A 14,887-nucleotide genomic window follows, 5' to 3' on the forward strand; every position below is an offset into this window, starting at 1 on the left:
TTCTTGCAACCAGTCTACATCTTTCTCTCAATACAAAAACAAACTAACCAAAACCCAAATAAACAGTGGTTTTGAGGACCTGGGGAATTTAGCTAGACAGCATTTTGAAGTCATACTTGTCTTCCCCCTGCCCCCAACCTCTCTCATAATTTCTGGTACATAGTAGTGTCGGAATTGCAGGAACTAAATAGGTGACACATTGCTTTCCTTTTGAAGCTTGGAATCAATTAAGAGATAGAGAACTCAGCTGAAAATCAGCAGGTTGCTGATAGCACATAAACTGTCATTGTTCGAATTAGAAAAAGGCACCTTCTTCCTTTGGGCATAAGAATTAGCAGAAAATACCCACTTCTGGAAGATCTATTGTAAAGAGGGACTGCCTCTGGGTAGAAAAGCTAGAAGAAATGTGCCAAGGAGCTGGCTTGGTATGCAAGAAGCTGGCCTAGTTTCTAGTCCCTGTTTGTCCCCAAAGCCAGTGCTTTTCTGCAGGTGATCTGGAGATCAAAGCAGGAAGATATTTGTGTGTGTGTGTGTGTTTTTAAATAATCTCTCATTAATTAAACTTAACCCTTCAAAATGGTAGGATTCTCTTTGTAGGGGTAGAAAACCTGGCCTACTATGCTTATCCCTCCCCCCTTATTAATACAGTATTTATTTGTCTTCCCTCTGTTAAACCCTGAGCCAACTACTTTCTTCAGGCTGCCTACGTAGGTATAGGAAAAGGAGCATACAGGCCGATGAGACATGGGAGAAACAGCTATGGGAGGTGGAGACGGCTCTTTCACGTGGCAAAAAGGATGAGAAAGGCCACCATCAGGCAAAAGAGCCTCACGGCTCTGTGAGGGCAAAGCCCAGAATGGCGTAGGAGAAGAAACTGTTGCTTCACAGAGGGGTTCCTGGCATAACCAATGATGAGGCTCCCAAACACAGTTCCAGCCCCAGAGCCAGCCACCCCTACAGTGGCAGCCCCAGCCCCTATGAACTTGGCTGCTGTGTCAATGTCCCTTGAAATGGTGCTGGCTCAGAAGCTGCAGCTAGGAATAAGTGAGGTCAGGGGACGTGGGGCTGCCAAGCTGCTAAGGCTCTCATCTGTCTTATTTTGAAATTATTTCAAACATACAAAAAGGTTGAAATAATAATAGAGGGCTCCCATATTTGCTTTATCCAGAGTTAACAATTTTGAACACGTTGCCATGTTTGCTTTATTATATTGTCTCTCATTCTTTCCATATATATGTCATTTTATTTTTATAAACCATTTGTGAGTAGGTTGCAATGTCATTTTCTTTGACTTCTTAGTATTTTATTGTGTATTTCCTAAGAAAATTATATTCTCTTACATTGTCATAGTAGAGTTGTCAAATTCAGGAAATTTAACATTGAAACAATATTTTTATCCAGTCTATAGTCCATAATCCAATTTGTCAATTGCCCTCATAATGTCTTTTATAGCATTTTTTCCCCTTCTAATATGAGATTCAGTTCAGGATCACATATTGGAATTTGTTGCCTTATTTCTTTAGTATCCAAATATGAAAGATTCCCTCAGCTTTTCTTTATCTTTGATGATACTGATATTTTCAAAGAATACAAGACAGCTACTTTTTAGAATGTTCATTACTTTGGGTTTGTGTGGTGTTTCCTGATGATTTCAGATTATATGACATCAGCAATATGTCTTTCTTAGGGTACCACATACAATGTCTGCCTTCCCCTTACTGATGATGTTAATTTGATCACCTAATCAAAGTGTTTTCTGGTTTTCCCACTATATAGTTAATATTTCCCTCTTTCAACCACTAAGTAATCTGTGGGGAAATACTTTGGGGTTTGTGTACATATCCTGCTTCTTATCAAACTTTCCATCCTGGATTTTTGCAGCTATACATAATTCTTGTCTGAATGAATCTTTATGATGATAATTGTAGGGTTCTCTTTGGTTACTTTATTCCATAATTTTATCTTTTTCTTTTCCATAGATGGAACCTGGCTCCCAGTGACACCATCACATTATTCATCTTCTCAGTCTTATAATACCCACAGAATAGATTCAAAATTGCTGCAGTAATTTTACAATAAAAAACAAACCTACCAGAAAGAGTTCAAGATTTGTTTGCAATTCTTTTGTTCCCTACATTTTGGGTATAAAGTCAAAATGCTGTGCTCAAAGTTTCCTTGGATTGGTTCTTCACCCCCTGCCTTGTATGTGATATCCCCTCCACACTTGACATGGTTATTCATTTAAAATACAGTCGTGTTAATTTGTTTCTCTAACTATTAAGTTTCAGTTTTTTTCCCCTCCTCTACACCATCTTCCTGAATCTAAAATCTATAGCCTACTCTATTAGTCTGCTGGGGCTGTCATAACAAAATACTATAGACTGACTAGCTTGAACAACAGAAATTCATTTTCTCACAGTTCTGGAGGCTGGAAGTCCAAGATCAAAGGGCATATAGGGTGGATTTCTGGTGAGGCCTATCTTCCTGGCTTGTAGATTGCCACCTACTTGTGTGTCCTCACATGGCCTTTCTTTCTTTTTTAAAAAATATTTTATTTATTTATTCATGAGAAACACAGAGAGAGGTTGAGGCAGAGACACAGGCAGAAGGAGAAGCAGGTTCCATACAAGGAGCCCAATGTGGGACTCGATCTTGGGGCTCCAGGATCACGCCTTGGGCAGAAGGCAGGCGCTAAACAGCTGAGCCACCCAGGGATCCCTTCACATGGCCTTTCCTCTTTGCTCATGTACCCCTGGTGTCTCTTCCTCTGCTTATAAGGATACAAGTCCTGGTGGATTAGAGCCTTGCCTTTGACCTCATTTAAACTTAATTACTTCCATAAAGGCCCTTTCTGCAAGGGATATTGAGGGTTAGGGCTTCAACATATGAATTTGGGGTGGAGGAGGCAGGAACAAAATTTAGTTCCTAACACCTACTATCCTTCAAATCTTCCATGAAGCTCTTGAAACTGCTTTTGAAACTCATTGAAGCTCCCTGACTCCTTTGGTTCAGTTTCTTCCTTGTTTATTGGTTTATTTTCTTATTAATTTTTTCACATATCATTCTAATCATTCATCAATTTACTTATTCAAAAACTATATATTGAACACCTGCTAAGCCTAAGGCCCTTTGTTAGACATAGGAGATATAATGGTGAGAAGTAAAACAGAAAAAAGATATGTCCCACAAACTTATAGTCAATTGGGGGAGTCTGACACTGATGAAAGAATCATCCAAATAAAAATTATATTTTTAGTTTCTTAAACTTGTAAGATTAGAATGCAATTGTGCTCGAAAGGACATATATAAGAAAGTATAAGAGGAGAGGATTGGCCTATTTGGTGTGGTCAGGGAAGGCATCTCCAGTAAAATATTTATGCTAGAATCTAATAGAAGGCTAAGAGTTAACTGGAAGAAGAGGAATAACCGATGAGAAGGGGAGGTGGTATAATAGGGGAGTGATGATTCCTGCAAGGAAACCAAACACTCTAAGGACTATCACTTTAATAATCTGCACCAATACCATCAGCTACTTGGCCAACAGTCCTGTATTGTTCACTTTTCCCAACTGCAGCAGGATATTGGTTCACCACCTGTGGGGCAAAGTTGCTGTAAGTCACACTTGTATGTGGATTGTTCTACTGTGGACTCATCATCTCCAGTTGCAGTAGCTCACTTACTGATGTTTCTGTGTTTCTGGGCAATTCTCTTTCTATTGCTGCTACTCAAAAGCTATTTCAGGTGTGGCCCATTTTTCTTGGGTAACTTGCTCTCTTATCTCCTCCTACGAATGAATTTTCCTAGAAGCTAGATACTAATCATCCCAAATGCTATTAAGTTTGATGCTGCCTATTCAGCCCCCTCCCTCCCTTCCCCCTCAGGACCAAACATATCTATGTCTTCTCTCATTTCTATTTTCTCCCTATTACCTCTGTTGAGAAGCTGTCATTTTGTTTTGATTTTTGTTTTTTATATTCTGATGCAATCCTCTAGTGAAGAGTTTGGGTGGGGGCAGAGATAGAGGTCCAGATTGTAAATGCCTTTTTAATTCTAAGTTGAAAAAGGCAAGGGATTGCACATAGTCAAAGTCTGAAATAGAGGGAAGAAATGCTGGCTTGAGAAGCTAGAAAGCAGTCTATAATGGTTGTCAAATCTATGAGGAGGGACTGGTTTGGGAATTGTATTATAAATATAAGAAATTAAAAAGACTCAGAAATAAAAGAAAGATAATTGTGCTGGTTAAGTTTCTGAGATAAGATAATTACAAAAACCTAATATAGCTTACTTTTTTGTACCTTATTCTATACTGGTTAACTGTAATTGTTGATAACCACCGCAAAATGTAGTAGCTTGAGGTGGCAAGCATTTATTATTACTCATGAGGCTGTGGGCTGTGGACTTGGCTGATCTTGACTGAGCTTGCTCAGGTGTTGGTAGTCAGCTTTTGGTCTGACCTGAGGGCTAGTTGGTCTAGGATGGCCTTGGGTGGGACAACTCAACTTGACTACATGAGTATTTCACATCTTTCTAGACAGCTAACCTGGAAATGTTCCTCTAGTGGTGGGAAGGGTTCAAGAGGGAAAGATGAAACATGAAAGCATTTTTTAAAGCCTCTACTTAATTCATATTTCCTAATGTGGCAATGGGCAAAGCAGTCACATGGCCAGGCCAACTATCATTTTGGGTAGGATGCTGACCAGAGGGCAGGAGTACAAGGATGCATAAAAAATTGGGACCATCAGTGTAACCTATCTACTATATTCACTCTATTATGATATTTCTGTTTCTGTCATTCCCTTGAACCTTTTCTCAACTACCAAGTTGAGTAGACTAGTTTTGGATCTTATACTCCCTGACCTCTTCATAGCACTTGACACTACTGGCCATTCCACTTTTTTGTTTAAGAGTCTTCCTCCTTTGATTCTGATAACAGTATTCTCTCCTGGTTTTCTTCCTATGTTTCATACTGTACATTCTTCTCCTTCCTCATGTGTTCTTTTCTTTTTCTGGCTGCTTTAGTTTTGGGTTTCCCAGCTATGTGGGTTTTAGAGAGTCCACAAACAGCACTTCTTTCTTCATTTCCAAAGTTTAAAATCAAAACACATATAGATAAAGACCCACCTTTATCACTGATAAAACTAATCATAAAATGTGGCTTTGAATGGAAATTTGTAATGGGCCACCAAATGCTTAGACGTAGAATTGAACACCCCCTCTTAGTCACAGTTTGAGACTTTGGGAAGTAGGGAAACTGAATGCTTTGAAGAAAGGCTGATAGTCAAAGAGAGAGAGAAGAGGAGGTTACATCCTCACTTCCTTCCCTATAGCTCACCCCGTGGGATATAATAAGTGGAGAAATAGGCCAAGAACACTATTCTAGTGGAATCCCTCCACATTTTAACTTGAGTCCAGTGGAAAAAAGGTTCTTCCCTAATTCCAAAGTTCTATCATTGATCCTCTTCTATTTTTATTTTAGTCTCTCTAGAAATGCCATTTACACATGCAATGATTTAGACTACCTATTTATATTTCCTTTCTCTTTAGCACAGAATTCTGTCCAATATTTCCTAGACTACTACTTATCTTTTTTAGATGTTGAACATAAGTGAACTTAATACATTCCAAATTGAAATTATTTATTTGTTCATTCATTCAATAAAAATTATCCAAGACATTTCCAATTCCAGTTTTCCCATTCTTATCTCAGGGCTATCATCTACCCTGTGATCTAATCCAAAAACCAGAAAATCCTCTTGAGCTCTCTCCTTTACTTCTCAACATTCAATCTGTCACCCTAGTGACAATATCTCTTAACTGACTTATTTTACTCCACATAAGCACTTCCTTAATTTAGACTCTTGACATATTTCTCTTAGATTTATGCAAAACCTCTAAAATATTTTACCCCCTGCCTCCTATCTTATCTCTTTAATTTATCCTGTACAATGCACAAGAGACCTTTAATGGTACACTATACTCTGCAGTATGAAAAAGAGTATAGGCTTTGGAGCAGAACCAGCTCTGGCATTTAGTTATATGTCTTTTTTGCAAGTGACTGAATTTCTCTAAGTTTTAGATTTCTTTTTTTTTTTTATTATAAAATGATTATGCTCACCTTGTCTGGTTCTTGTAATGATTTAAATGGAAGTATAAAATATGCCCAAGCACAACAACTAGTCTAGTACCATCTCTACTGATGGTTAGCATTACTTTATGGGCTAGACTTTGTGCTAACTGCTTTATGTACCATCTTATTTATCTTAATTTAACTTTGGGTGAATTTTATTATCCCCATTTTATGAATGATGAAATGAGGCACAAGCTGTACAGTCACACAGAAAGTAAAGTGGCAGGGATTTCAAGCCCAGTCAGTTGGTCTCCAAAACACCTGTTCCTAACTACATGACAGTAGTTATTTTGACAGCTAGGGTAGGAAAGTGAGAACATTGTAAAATTTAGCCTTGGTCCTTAGCTGCCAGATAAACTTGGGCAAGTTTCTTAAAGTTTCTGAGCATTACTTATCTATAAAATGATGATATAATGCCTACTTACAACATGGTAAAGGTTGTTAAATAAGAATCAATAATATAGGGGCACTTGGCTGGCTCAGTCTATAGAGCATGTGACTCTTGATCTCAGGGTCATGATTTCAAGCTCTACATCGGATGTGGAGCTGTCTTTAAAAAAAAAAAAAAGAATAAATAATTTAAAGTGAATGGCACACAAGAGCACTCAATAAAGGATATCTATGATTATCATCATTTCTAGGTTAAAAATACAGTTACTCAGCTACTCTGCTTAAAAATTCCATTGTCCTCCCTCTGCCTCTGGGGAAAAGCCCACACTCTTTAGTATGGCACGCCAAACCTTGCACTAATGCCTCCTCCCTCATCTTCTAGCCTGTGCTTTAATAATAATCATTTTCAGTTCCCACAAATGTGCATTGCTCTCTCATAATTCTCTGCCTTTGTACTGCCTGCTTCCTTGGCCTGAAAAATCTTCCCTCTTTCTTTTGTTCCTATCTAAGCATTTTATCTTCTGGCTAATTCTTTATCTATCTCCTTTTTTCTTTTTCTTTCTTTCTTTCTTTCTTTCTTTCTTTCTTTCTTCTTCTTTCTTTTTCATTTTAAAATTTAAATTCAATCTGCCAACATATAGTATAACATCCAATGCTCATCCCATCAATTGCCCTCCTCATTGCCTGTCACCCAGTTACCCCATCTCCCCATCAACCGCCCCTTCCACAACACTTTGTTTCCCAGAGTTAGGAATCTCTCATGGTTTGTCTCCCTTTCTAATTTTTCCCACTCAGTTCCCCTCCTTTCCCTTATAATCCCTTTCACTATTTCTTATATTCCATGTATGAGTGAAACCATATGATGATTGTCCTCTGATTGACTTATTTCACTCAGCATAATACCCTCCAGTTCCATCCAGTTTTAAGCAAACGGTGGGTATTTGTTTATTCTCATGGCTGAGTAATATTCCATTGTATGTATAGAACATATCTTCTTTATCCATTCATCTGTCAATGGATGAGACTTTTTCCACAGTTTGGCTATTGTAGACATTGCTGCTATGAACATTGAGGTGCAGGTGTCCTGATGTTTCACTACATCAGTATCTTTTTTTTTTAAGATTTTATTTATTTATTCATGAAAGACACAGAGAGACAGAGACAGAGACACAGGCAGAGGGAGAAGCAGGCTCCATGAAGAGAGCCTGACGTGGGACTTGATCCCAGGTCTCCAGAATCAGGCCCTGGGCTGAAGGTGGCGCTAAAGCACTGAGCCACCCAGGCTGCCCCTACATCAGTATCTTTGGAGTAAACACCCCAGTAGTGCAATTGCTGGGTCGGTCGTAGGGCAGGTCTATTTTTAACTCTTTGAGGAACCTCCACACAGTTTTCCAGAGTGGCTGCACCAGTTCACATTCCCACCAACAGTGCAAGAGGGTTCCCCTTTCTCCACATCCTCTCCAACATTTGTTGTTTCCTGTCTTGTTAATTTTCCCCATTCTCACTGGTGTGAGGTGGGATCTCATTGTGGTTTTGATTTGTATTTCCCTGAATGCAAGTAATGCAGAGCATTTTCTCATGTGCTTGCTGGCCATGTGTAGGTCTTCTTTGGAGAAATTTCTGTTCATGTCTTTTGCCCATTTCATGACTGGATTTTTTGTTTCTTGGGTGTTGAGTTTGATAAGTTCTTTATAGCTCTTGAATACTAGTCCTTTAGCTGATATGTCATTTGCAAATATCTTCTCCCATTCTGTAGGTTGTCTTTTAGTTTTGTTGACTGTTTTTTTTTTTCTGTGCAGAAGCTTTTTATCTTAAGTCCCAATCATTCATTTTTGCTTTTGTTTCCCTTGCCTTCATAGATGTATCTTGCAAGAAGTTGCTGTGGCCAAGTTCAAAAAGGGTGTTGCCTGTGTTCTCCTCTAGGATTTTGATGGATTCTTGTCTCACATTTAGATCTTTCAACCATTTAGAGTGTATCTTTGTGTATGGTGTAAGAGAATGGTCCAGTTTCATTCTTCTGCACGTGGCTGTCCAATTTTCCCAGCACCCTTTATTGAAGAGACTGTCCTTTTTCCAGTGGAGAGTCTTTCCTGCTTTGTCGAATATTAGTTGACCATAGAGTTGAGGGTCCGCTTCTGGGTTCTCTATTCTGTTCCATTGATCTATGTGTCTGTTTTTGTGCCAGTACCATGCTGTCTTGATGATCACAGCTTTGTAATACAGCTTGAAATCTGGCATTGTGATGCCCCCAGCATTCCTCTGGCTATTTGGGGTCTTTTCTTATTCCATACAAATTTTAAGATTATTTGTTCCAATTCTGTGAAAAAAGTCCATGGTATTTTGATAGGGATCGCATTGAACGTGTAGACTGCCCTGGGTAGCATAGACATTTTCACAATACTTGTTCTTCTGATCCATGAGTATGGAATGTTTTTCCATCTCTTTATGTCTTCCTCAATTTCTTTCATTAGTGTTCTGTGGTTTTTAGGGTATAGATCCTTTACCTCTTTGGTTAGGTTATTCCTAGGTATCTTATGCTTTTGGGTGCAATTGTAAATGGAATTGACTCCTTAATTTCTCTTTCTTTTCTTTTTTTAAAGATTTTTATTAATTTATTCATGAGAGACACACACACACACACACAGAGAGAGAGAGGCAGAGACACAGGCAGAAGGAGAAGCAGGCTCCACGCAGGGAACCTGATATGGGACTCAATCCCGGGACTCCAGGATCCACCCTGGGCCGAAGGCAGGTGCCCAAACCGCTGAGCCACCCAGGAATCCTTAATTTCTCTTTCTTCAATTTCATTGTTAGTGTATAGAAATGCCACTGATTTCTGGGCATTGATTTTGTATCCTGCCACATTGCTGAATTGCTGTATGAGTTCTAGCCATCTTGGGGTGGAGTCTTTGGGTTTTCGATATATAGTATCATGTCATCTGCAAAGAGGGAGTTTGACTTCTGCTTTACCGATTTGAATGCCTTTTGTTGTCTGCTGAGGCTATCAGCAATATTTTTGTTGTCTGATTGATGAGGCTAGGATAATTCTTGTTCTTAATGCTAGGGTTCCCTATACCTTAAAAAAAATTTTTTTTAACAAAGTGATATTTGGTGAATATCTCCAATTCTTCCAATCATGGGTGTACATCCTTTCTCAGATTCCTTTGTAAGTGTGCATAGGTCCATGGAACCTCATTTGACAACTGTGTTTAGTCATTTTCCCCTCTCTAGACTGAACCATCAGAAGGACAAAGATTGTGTCTTTCATTTTGGTATACCAAGACTTAGCACAGTGTAAGCACTCAGTGAGTGCCAGATGTGCAGAGATTAAATACAATAATCAGGGATCCCTGGGTGGCGCAGCGGTTTGGCGCCTGCCTTTGGCCCAGGGCGCGATCCTGGAGACCCGGGATCGAATCCCACGTCGGGCTCCCGGTGCATGGAGCCTGTTTCTCCCTCTGCCTATGTCTCTGCCTTTCTCTCTCTCTATGTATGACTATCATGAAAATAAATTTAAAAAAATACAATAATCAGAGGTATAGAGCCTGGTTCTTGGCAGGTGCTTAATAATAAATATTTTCTAACATTTTAATAACTTTTGCATGATTTGTTTATTATATAATATATTCTATTTTAATAATATTTATTAACTATTTATAATTTTAAGGTGATGTTTTGTGGCCCAGCATTCCTTGTGTTACCCTGTGTTGCCTTGTACACATTTCAGTATTTCAGCAACATGTTTAGTGAAGTCTCTCCGCTAGAGTTTATTCTACATTCTAACTTACCAGTTGAAGTACTTATATATTCTGCAAAGTGCTTATTTTCCTCCTGATTTAGAGACAGTGACAGTCTGTAGTTATTTGGATTTTTTTTAAAAGCACAATCACTAACCAAATGTGATGTCTTTTGTTAAGTTGTTAATGAACCTAAAATATGAACATTTCCATTAAATCAAACTGAAAAGAATCAGGAAGGATTAGACAAGAATGACATAAAGAAGTAAACATGACAGGCAACACAAAAAAGGTGGCAATCTTTTGGAAAGGTATAGTTTGCTAATCTGACTGCATCTTCTCTTTTGACAAAGATTCAGTGCTAGGAGCCTCTGTAGGGAGAGGATGGGGGAGGAAGGGAAGATCAAAGGGGACACAATTTAAAAGTTTGACAATTTAGTCAGAGAGTGAATTGCTGCAGGCATTTGCACATTTTAGCCCCCTGCTGTAACAGCTACCAGAATTCATTCTTGGGTTATCCAAATCCAAGAATTAGCACTTTGGAAAGCTGAACGTCTTTTGCGCACCACAAAAGTGTGAAAAAGTATCAGGTGAACAAGAAATTGAATAAACTCAAATCTCAGGTGACAGTAATTTATTTTATTTTAATTTTCTTACCTCCATCTTTCATTAGGCTGTTATCCCAGACATAGCCAAGAGTGCCTTATTCTCCTGAGCCCCAACAACACATACTTTTTAAAAAAAAAGATTTTTAAATTTATTTCTGAGAGAGAGAGAGGAGCACAAGCAAGGGGAGCCGCAGAGAAGGAGAAGCAGGTTCTCCACGGAGCAGGGAGCCTGATGTGGGGCTGGATGCCAGGATCCTGGGATCTTGACCTGAGCCAAAGGCAGATGCTTAACTGACTGAGCCACCCAGGTGCCTCAACAACACATTCTGGCAGAATGAGCAGATTTAATGGTGAGGAGTTAAAAAGTCTGCTATGATTTAGTCCCAGAGTTGACTGACTTAATGCTTTGTAATTTGTAGATCCCTCAGATCAATTCTTTTGTCAAAACAGTGCTTATTGGAAGAGGCAAGTCAATAGGCAATAGTTTCTTATTGTTAGAATAAAGCATGGTCTTTAAGGATGGCAGGAGCTTCCTCTCTGTCTTTCCTCCCTGTCACCCTCTCTTTCTCTCAATAACTAGAAAGAAGGGTGAAAAGAGTAAAGGAAAGGAGGAGGGTAGTATTTAGGACATTGACTTAATACAGCGTTGTATTCTGCAAGTAGGATTTATTTTCTTTGTCTGACTGTTGTTTGAAATGAAATCTAGTAGCACTAAGCTTTGGGTATCATTATAGAATTTCAAGTTAATAGTTCACAATCACCTAACACTGTGTTAAGCACAGCAGAGAATTTAAGAGTCATAAAACAATCTCCATCTGTCCTCTCTCTATATAAATGAATTAGGCAGGAGTGTACAGTTCAGCAAAAATAATGTATACTTTATAATTTACTTTTTTTTAAAAGGATTTTATTCATTTATTCATGAGAGACACACAGAGAGAGAAAGAGAGAGGCAGAGACACAGGCAGAGGGAGAAGCAGGCCTCCAGGCAAAGGAGCCCGACATGGGACTCGATCCCAGGACTCGATTCCAGGACTCCAGGATCCCGCCCTGGGCCGAAGGCAGGTGCCAAACTGCTGAGCCACCCAGGGATCCCCCTACTTTTTAAACTTTTTCCTTTTTTTCTTCTTTCCATGTTTTTGTCTGTGTGTGTGCACAAATGTTCATAGAAGTTTTAATTGTAATAGCCTAAAACTGGGGGAGAAACAGATGTTCTTCAACAGGTGAACAACTGTGGTACATTCATATCAAGGAATACTACTCAGCAGTAAAATTCAACAAACTATTGAAACATAAAACAAATTGAACTGATCTCGAAGGAATTTTGCTGAATTTCTTTTTTTGGTAAATATTTTTTATTCCAATTCAATTTATCAATAAATAGTGTATTATTAGTTTCTGAGGTAGAGGTGAATGATTCATCAGTCTTATTTAACACCCAGTGCTCATTCATGTGCTTTCCTTAATGCTCATCACCCAGTTACCCCATCCTCCACCCCCCTCCCTTCTTGCAACCCTCAGTTTGTTTCCTATGATTAAGAGTCTCTTATGGTTTGTCTCCCTCTGGTTTCGTCTTGTTTTATTTTTCCCTCCCTTCCCCTATGATCCTCTATTTTGTTTCTTAAATTTCACATATGAGTGAAATCATATAATTGTCTTTCTCTGATGGACTTGTTTTGCTTAGCATGATAATCTCTAGTTCCTTTCACATCATTGCAAATGGCAAGATTTCATTTTTTTGATGGCTAATATTCCACTATATATACATATAGATACATATATATAGCGCTATGGAATGGAAGAAAATATTTAGCACCGCCATAGATAGGCTTTTGCTTCTGTTGATTGTTTCCTTCCCTATGTGGAAACTTTTTATTTTGATGTAGTCCCAATAGTTTATTTTTGCTTTTGTTTCCCTTGCCTCAAGAGATATGTAGAGTGGCATCTGGGTGGTGCAGTCGGTTAAGCATCTGACTCTTGGTTTTGGCTCAGGTCATGATCTTGGGGTCATGAGACCAAGCCCCATGTCAGGCTCCATGCCATCATAGAGTCTGCTTGAAATTCTCTCTCCCTCTGCTCTGCCCCTCCTTTTCATGTTCTTTCTCTTTTCTCTTACTCTCTCTCTCTCTCTCAAATAAATAAATAAATCTTAAAAAAAAAAAAAGGATTTGTTAAAATGTCTGAGATACATATGTACAAAAATGTTGCTAGGGCCAATGTCAAAGAGGTTATTGCCTGTGTTCTCCTCTAGGATTTTTATGGTTTCAGGTCTCACATTTAGGTCTTTAACACATTTTGAGTTTATTTTTGTGTATGGTGTAAGAAAGTGGTCCAGCTTCATTCTTTTGCATGTTGCTGTCCAGTTTTCCCAGCACCATTTGTTGAAGAGACTGTCTTTTTCCCTTTGGATATTCTTTCCTGCTTTGTTAAAGATTAATTGGCCATATAATTGTGGGTTTATTTCTGGGTTTTCTATTCTATTTAATTGACCTATGTGTCTATTTTTTGTGCCAGTACCATACTGTTTTGATCACTATAGTTTTGTAATAAAGTCTGAATCATGGCACCTAGCTTTGATTTTCTTTTTCAGGATTGCTTTGGCTATTCAGGATCTTTTGTGGTTTGATACAAATTTTAGGATTGTTCTAGTTATGTGAAAAATGCTATTGGTATTTTGAGAAGGATTGCATTAAAAGTATAGATTGCCTTTGGGAAGTATAGACATTTTAACAATATTTGTTCTTCCAATCTGTAAGCATGGAATCTCTATTTCTTTGTGTCATCCTTAATTGGTTTCATCAATGCTTTATAGTTTTCAGAGTATAGGACTTTCACCTCTTTGGTTAGGTTTTTTTCTAGGTATCATATTATTTTTAATGCAGTTGTAAATAGGTTTGTTTCCTTAATTTCTCTTTCTGCTAATTATTGGCATATAGAAATGGCAAAGGGGGGAGAGAGCATCTTAAGCAGACTCCCTACCTAGCAAGGAGCCCAGCTTGGTGCTCAATCTCACAACCCTGAGATCATAACCTTAGACAAAATCAGGAGTCAGATGCTTAATCTACTGAGCCACAGAGGTGCCCCAGGAGTTTTTTGATTACTGACATAATTTCTTTACTGGTTATTGGTCTGTTCAAATTTTTTTATTTCCTCCTCTTTCAGTTTTGGAGTTTCTAGGAATTTATCCATTTCTTGCAGGTTGTCCAATTTGTTGGCATTTAGTTTTTCATAATATTCTAATTGTATTTCTGTGCTGTTAATTGTTATTTCTCCTCTCTCATTTGTGATTTTATTTGAGTCCTTTCTCTTTTCTTCTTGCTAAATCTGGCTAGAAGTTTATCAGTTTTATTAATTTTTTCAAAGAATAAGCTCCTGGTTTCATTGATCTGTTCTATTGTTTTGTTTTGTTTTGTCTTGTTTTGTTTTTAGTTTCTGTGTCACTTATTTATACTCTAATTTTTATTCTTTCCTTCCTACTGTTGGTTTTGGGTTTTGTTTGTTGTTCTTTTTCTAGCTCCTTTATGTGCAAAGTTGGGTTATTCATTTGAGATTTCTTTTTGCTTCTTGAGGTAGGCTTGTATTGCTACAAACTTCCTCATAGACCCACCTGCTTTTGCTGCATCCCAAGGTGTTGGGACATTGTGTTTTCATTTTCATTGGTTTCCATGTGCTTTTTTATTTCTTCTTTTATTTCCTAGCTGACTCATTCATTATTTAGTAGCATGCTTTTTAGCCTCCCAGTATTTGTGCTCTTCACAGATTTTTTTGTTGTGGTTGACTTTCTAGTTTCACAGTATTATGGTCAGAAAATATGCTTGGTATGATTTTGATCCTCTTGAATTTGTTGTGGCTTGTTTTGTGAGCTAACACATAATCTATTCTAAAGACTGTACTATGTGTACTTGAAAAAAAAAAACATGTATTTTGCTGTTTTAGGTTGGAATATTCTGAATATATCTGTTAAATCCATCTGATTCAGTGAGTCATTCAAAGCCATTGTTTCCTTGTTGAAGTTCGGTTTAGAT

At 38.2% G+C, this 14,887-nt stretch overlaps 1 pseudogene; it reads right to left on the reverse strand.

Moving 5' to 3' along the window:
• Positions 1 to 781: 781 nt before the first annotated feature.
• Positions 782 to 10,917, reverse strand: LOC118353091 (ATP synthase F(0) complex subunit C2, mitochondrial-like; annotated as a pseudogene).
• Positions 10,918 to 14,887: the final 3,970 nt, after the last annotated feature.

The sequence above is a fragment of the Canis lupus genome, chromosome 32 (assembly GCF_003254725.2).
Source record: "Canis lupus dingo isolate Sandy chromosome 32, ASM325472v2, whole genome shotgun sequence".
Taxonomy (NCBI): domain Eukaryota; kingdom Metazoa; phylum Chordata; class Mammalia; order Carnivora; family Canidae; genus Canis; species Canis lupus.